Source organism: Peromyscus californicus, unplaced genomic scaffold, assembly GCF_007827085.1.
Source record: "Peromyscus californicus insignis strain IS unplaced genomic scaffold, ASM782708v3 Scaffold_10__1_contigs__length_136768540, whole genome shotgun sequence".
Classification (NCBI taxonomy): domain Eukaryota; kingdom Metazoa; phylum Chordata; class Mammalia; order Rodentia; family Cricetidae; genus Peromyscus; species Peromyscus californicus.
Window position 1 is genome coordinate 12,380,318 of NW_026294391.1, and position 6,000 is coordinate 12,386,317.

General features: G+C 46.7%; 1 non-coding gene across 1 annotated transcript; it reads left to right on the plus strand.

Moving 5' to 3' along the window:
• The first annotated feature begins 3,542 nt into the window (after positions 1-3,542).
• Positions 3,543-3,682, plus strand: LOC128118077 (small nucleolar RNA SNORA70). Its single transcript, XR_008221002.1, has one exon. It is a non-coding gene; the product is annotated as a small nucleolar RNA SNORA70 (small nucleolar RNA).
• The last annotated feature ends 2,318 nt before the right edge of the window (positions 3,683-6,000 follow it).

Sequence of the window (6,000 nt, forward strand, 5' to 3'; positions counted from 1 at the left end):
TGACCACACTGGGGATGGAAGTCTGGTTGGGCCATACCTCCCGAGCAAGGCAGCCAATTGCTACCGGGAGATTCGAGGGCCCGCCCTAAGCCACGACTTTGAGGCGTAGGGAACACCAGGTTTGCACCGCCCTTCGGAAAAGGGAGCCCTTAGGCCACGCCCTCGGCGGCGGAAGCAAATAGGCGAGGAATGATTTGGTTGAGCCCCGCCTTCATTTTTGCGTTGCTTCCTGAGCCACACCCCCTCTTCTCAACTTATCCACACCATCCCTACACCGCCCCCAGCCCCAACCCCCAGCCCCAGCGAGATATTAAACTGAGTCTTGGGTTTTCAGCGCCTGCCTGGAAAGTCTGCACGCCAAGCTTTTAGCAGAACAGCGCCGGCTCTCAGCCTAGGGTCATCCCAGACCGCTCTTCAACTTCTTTGTACCAGTCCCTTCGCAAGCCACTATGTAACCGAGGCCGAAGCAACATCCCTCGAAGATGGTGCTGAAACCATACCCTTTCGGTGTCCGCAGTCCAGCCACGGAGGTGGTCTTCCTGAGAGAGCTCAGCCTGTTTTGTTATCTAAAGTGTTTATTGTACTACGATCATTGTACTACGCAATAGATGGTTAATGAATCTTTTGACAGATGGATGAATGAGTGGACGGATGGTAATTAGATCTGGTTTTCCAGTGAATGACTTCTGTAATCATAACCAACTATTTGAATAATGCAGGGAATATGCTTCACTCTGCGCCTCCACTTTCCTGCCCTGTCAAATGGGGACCATAATGTGTGTCAGCAGAGTTATGAGGATTAGAGAGAAATAATGAAAAAGGCTGGCCCGCTGTTTCGCATACAATAAATTCCCCAAAATTAATTGATTCGCTCACTTGTCCACTTATCCGGCATTCAGGAGGTGCCTGTGTGGGGCAAATAAATGCAAGGTGGCATGGACACAGCGGTGCCATCCATAACCTTCAGTTACACAAAACACCTGAGCCCACCACTTCCCCTTACAGCTTCCCAACATCCCAGGACCGTCAGTTGGAGTATGAGAACACGAAAGTGGGTATGGGAGTGTGGTGGAACTAGTCTGTAATCACAGTACCAGGGAGATGAAAGCCAGAATAAGATGTTCAGGGTCATCTTAACTACACAGTGAGTTACAGAATGATTGCAAAAAAAAACAAAAAAAAAAAAAAAAAAAACAGCCGGGCGGTGGTGGCGCACGCCTTTAGTCCTAGCACTTGGGAGGCAGAGGCAGGCGGATCTCTGTGAGTTCAAGGCCAGCCTGGTCTCCAAAGTGAGTTCCAGGAAAGGCGCAAAACAACACAGAGAAACCCTGTCTCGAAAAACCAAAAAAACAAAAACAAAAACAAGATAAGAATGTTCACTGGACTTGCAATTTGTGATATTGGTAAAGTTATTTCCCAAGTACCTCACTTGGTTTTATAAACTTGCACATTTCTGCACACAAATAACCATCTCACAATGGGGAACCTCTACAGAAGAAAGATTATAGTCTTAAGTTATTTTTGAAGATTTTGTTTTGTTTTGTTTGAGACAGGATCCACTTTTGTAGCCTTAGCCAGCCTGGAACTCACTAAGTAAAACACATTGGCTTTGAATTCCCAGACATCTGCCTGCCTCTTCCTCTCCAGAGCTGGGACTGAAGGACAAACACTACCACCACTACTCCAAGACAGTCTTTTTTTTAAATATTTATTTATTTCGGGTATGTGTGTGTGCCTACATGTACTATGAACCATTACATGTAAAAGCCTGTGGAGATCAGAAGAGGACACTGGATGCCCTGAAACTGGAGTTGCAGGTGGCTGTAAGCCTTCATGTGGGTACCGGGACCCTGAAACTGGAGTTGCAGGTGGCTGTAAGCCTTCATGTGGGTACCGGGAATCAGAACCTGGGTCCTCTATCTGAGCAGCAAATGCTCCTGACCACTGATTGATTTCTCCATTGTAGCTAGAGTTTTCCTGCCTGGCCCACAGTCAGGACAAATCTCTCTCACCTGCCAGTCCCACAGCCGCTCAAACCTGACCAAGTAAACAGAGACTTATATTGGTTACAAACTGTATGGCCGTGGCAGGCTTCTTGCTAACTGTTCTTACAGCTTAAATTAATCCATTTCCATTAATCTATACCTTGCCACATGGCTCGTGGCTTACCGGCATCTTACATGCTGTTTGTCATCGTGGTGGCTGGCAGTGTCTCTCTGACTCAGCCTTCCACTTCCCAGCTTTATTCTCCTCCTTGTCCCGCCTACACTTCCTGCCTAGCCAATGGCCAATCAGTGTTTTATTTATTGACTAATCAGCAACACATTTGCCATACAGAACATCCCACAGCACTCCATCCTTTATTATTCCTATTATTATGTTAGATATATTTTATGTGTATAAAATCTGAGCAGCAGGAGCTGGAGAGATGGCTCAGAGGTTAAGAGCACTGACTGTTCTTCCAGAGGTCCTGAGTTCAATTCCCAGCAACCACATGATGATTTATAACCATCTGTAATGAAATCTGGTGCCCTCTTCTGGCCTGCAGGGATGCAGGCAGAACACTGTATGCATAATCAATAAATATTTTTAAAAAAATCTGTCCCAGCACTTGAGAGGCAGAGCCAGGCGATCTCTGTGAGTTAGAGGCCAGCCTGGTCTATAGAGCGAGCAACCATGTTCTTAACGACTGAGTCATCTTCTCCAGCCCCAAGAAGAAACATTGTAATATTGTTATTTTCAGACATAGGGTTTCTCTTTGTAGCCCTGGCTGTCCTGAACTCACTCTGTAGATCAGGCTGGCCTCGAACTCACAGAGATCCCCTGCCTCTGCCTCCCGAGTGCTGGCATTAAAGGTGTGTGCCACCATCACCTGACCCATTTTTTTTATTCTTGAGAATTGTATATAGTTAGATAATTTTGCTTTCTGTATATATGTCTTGAACCAATCTATATCTGAATGGTCTAAGTGCACAATCCTGAAGGCAGGTATAATGGTGTGATTCTGTAATCTCAGCACTCAGGAGGATAAGGCAGGAGGAACACAAGTTTGAGGTTAGCCTAAGCTACACAACAGTATCTTGTCTCAAAAATAAAAAATATAATGGGCTGGAGAGTTGGCTCGGCGGGAAAGAACACTCGCTGCACTTGCAAAGGTCCTGGGTTCAGTTCTCAACAAGCACAGGGTAGTTCACTACCATTTGTAACTCTGGTTCCAAGAGTGCCCTCTTGTGGCCTCAGTGAACGTCAGCCACAGATGGTGCACAGACATTCCTGCAGGCAAAACGCTCCTACGAATCACATAAAATAAAATTAATAATAAAAACTGAAAGAGACCATCTCTTTCTATCCTTCAAAATATTAGAACACAATGTTTGGGGGGGGGGTAAAGAGTTGAGACAAGGTCTCACTACATAGCCCTAGCTGTCCTGGAACTTGTATTTAAACCAGACTGGCCTTGAACTCACAGAGATGCACCTGCCCTCTGCCTCCCCAGTGCTGAGATTAAAGATGTGGGCCACCATGCCTCTCTAGAACACTTTTTGAAGAATATGTTAAAAGCTTCTAGTAGGAAAAAGAAACATGGGGGCCATGTGTGCAATGGCTGTGAACAGCAGCCTCCTTGGGAGTGCATGTAGCCTGTTGCCTATATGGGTTACCCTAAGGGACCTTGGAGACAATTTTCTTGTGGATATTCATGTTTCTGATTTCAATGGCTGTCTCCAATCTAGGCTCCAGGCATGTGTATGTGGGTGCCTTTGGGAAGCCCCAAGACACAGAGGCCAGATCATCAAGCTACAGAATAAGGAATACGAGATTGAGGCTCTATGTAGAGCCAAGTTCAAGTTCCCTTGTTGCCAGAAGATCCACACCTCAAATAAGTGGGTCGTCTAAGTTTAATGCAGATGAATTTGAAGATATGCTAGCTGAGAAGTGACTCATCCCCGATGGCTATGAAGTCAATTATACCCTCCAGGCATGGTTCCCTGGACAAGTGGAGAGCTCTGAACTCCTGAGGGCTTTCACTGTGCTATCCTACAACTCTCAGGATCAGGTTCAGTGATAAATATCACATCCAGTCTGGAAAAAGAATAGAAAAATGGCCAGGTAGCAGTGGCACAGGCCTTTAATCCCAGCACTCGAGAAGCAGAGCCAGGTGGATCTCTGTGAGTTTGAGGCCAGCCTGGTCTACAGAGCTAGTTCCAGGACAGACAGGTCTACCCAAAGAAACCCTGTCTTGAAAAACCAAAAGATATAAACAAAAGCAGCAAGAGTCGATACTGATTGGTCCTCCTCTTGACATTTCCCTGTATTAATTAATTTTCATCCTTACACTAAATTCTGAGGAGGGTTCTAAACATTATCTTAGCTTATAGATAAAGAAACCAAAGTACAGCAAGGTGAGGTCACTTGCCCTGAGGTTACCTGTCTGAGACTAGTTCCGACCTGCCGAAGGGCTCTTAGGGGGAGGAGAGAGGAATGAGGAAGTATTAGATAGAAATATAGACGGAGACAATGAGAAGGAGAGACACAGGACAGCTTTGGAAGGGCCCTGGGTCAATACCCAGCCGCCTCAAGGTTTATTCTAATGGGTTTTTTATACACTACCAAGGGGAGAGGCAAAAGACCTCCCCCTTGCAAGATCAAAGCACAACATACAGCTAAGTGTAGACCCTTCAAAATACCTGGTAACCACATCTTTGGCCAAATCATCCCATTATGCAGCCCTGCTGGGCAAAGCAAGCTCAGATTCTCTGACCTTGAGTAAGGTTTTACTAGGGAGCATCTGTGGGCTCCCACAGTTACCCAGTTCATCAAACCTGAACATTCTCCCCCTGCCCTGTCTTCTAGTCTTTCCATAGATCTCTCTATACCATGCCCAGATAGAAAACTACAAACTGGCTGGGCAGTGGTGGTGCACATCTTTAATCACAGCACTCTGGAAGCAGAGGCAGGCAGATCTTTGTGAGTTCAAGGCCAGCTTGGACTACGGAGTGAGTCCCAGGACAACCAAGGCTAGTTACACAGAGAAAGCAATCTCAAAGGAGAAGGAAGGGAGGGAGGGAGAGAGAGAGGGAGAGAGAGAGAGAGAGAGAGAGAGAGAGAGAGAGAGAGAGAGAGAGAGAGAGAGCAAGCTACAGTCTGAACCAGAAGAGGTGATGCATTCCCGCGGCCCCAGCTGTTCAGGAGGCTGAGGCAGAAGAATTGCTTGAGATCTAGCCTGGGCAACATAGTCAAGACTTCATCTCAAAAATAAATAATCAATCTGAATGTGGTGGTGCACACTAAACCTAACACTCAGGAGGCAAAGGCAGGAGGATCTCTGTGAGTTCTAGGCCAGTCTGGTCTACAGAGAGTTCCAGGACAGCCAAGCCAACGCAGAGAGACCCTGTCTCAAAAAACCAAAAGAGCAAACAGAGCCAAACATGGTCTGATGAAAAGATGCACCAGTGTGCAAAAACTTGCAACGAACTGAAATAAACTGTTTACAGATGAATTTTTCTGGCACCCCCCCACCCCCGCCAGTGTTACAAGCATCAGCTTCATATACCTGTCTCAAATGTCTCCAGGACAAGCGCTTTCCTGAGGCATACCTTGCACAACACACCTACTACCCTCTTCCTCAGTTTCCTAATCCCTCACCCTCAACCTCCTCGACAGTCCCGGTCCCCTTTTGCCTTTGATGTGACAAACCTCAACTTGAGTCCAGTGAAAGGGAGATGTGGAGGGCAGTTGGAGGGTAAGACTGAAGGTGTTTAGGGGTACATAAACCTCGTGATCAAGGGTGGCTGAGGGTGAGGCTGAGGTCTCTGATGGCCCACCATGTAACTGAATGGTCCTGTAAGGGATAGGAAAGGGACTGACTGCCAAGGCAGTTTCAGAATGAGTTGAGGACCCATGGGGGAAGATTGGGAATCTAGATGGGAGACCAGGGCACCCCAAGATGACAGTAGGTATTTATGGTAGAGTTATACGATAATTGAAGAGTATAGCAACTGC